A 936-nucleotide genomic window follows, 5' to 3' on the forward strand; every position below is an offset into this window, starting at 1 on the left:
ATCATGTATACTTGCGTCTATAAAGGCAATGTCGTTTACAACATCAAGTGTATACATATGTAGCAGTCGCTCACCTGACGGGACGACTGACAGAGCGGAAGCGTGGAGTTATTAGTCCTCGCCGATGTAGGGAGAAGTCCAACCAAGCGGCAAGCACTAGTGTACATAAGATGTGTACGTAACGGTTAGAGACGGCGGCAGCGGAGTCTTGAACTCCGAACACCTAGTAATGTGATACGTCAGTGTCTGGCCAGAACACCCCGCCCGGGTAGCTTATATCTCGGCCTACCTGCCGGATAATCTCTACTACGGACCTTGCCGTACTAGGATAATGTTGGTGGGGCCCGGGGCCCCAGCCCGTTAGATTCGCTTACGAACAACTGCCCAGTTCGCGACATGTGACGAAACTCGGAACATGTACGAAACTTGAGTCAGATCGTTTAACAAATTAACAGTTATTGTTAAAAGTAATCGTTAAAATATTCTAAGGGAAATGTAGCCTGCTACAACATACCTGTATACCGCATAGCCTAAACATCCCTTGCTACAGGTTATGATGTAAAAATGCACTTATAATACTATGCCATACATGATCGTATATTAGGGCATCACTTACACATGCGCCTCTTATGCCTAAGCCTTTAAGTCTCGTCTAATATGTGTACACCTTACTGGCCTATATACCTTTCACCTATTTTCCCGAATATCTCGCCTATACAATGCCCGAAAAAATACAGACGTGGGCACGAGAGCGAATGGCATGCCATTCCATTACTGTGTGTGGTTGTTACAGTGGGCTCCAGACTCACAAAGAGTAGAGCCAACGGGCCAGGTACTGGCCGTGCACTGCCGAGACGAACAGGACAAACAAGACACCCATCCAGACCACAAGTCACCTAGACACACTACTGGGGTAAGCTGGCAGCCGTTTCCCAA

Source organism: Volvox carteri, assembly GCF_000143455.1.
Source record: "Volvox carteri f. nagariensis unplaced genomic scaffold VOLCAscaffold_31, whole genome shotgun sequence".
In the NCBI taxonomy this organism is placed as follows: domain Eukaryota; kingdom Viridiplantae; phylum Chlorophyta; class Chlorophyceae; order Chlamydomonadales; family Volvocaceae; genus Volvox; species Volvox carteri.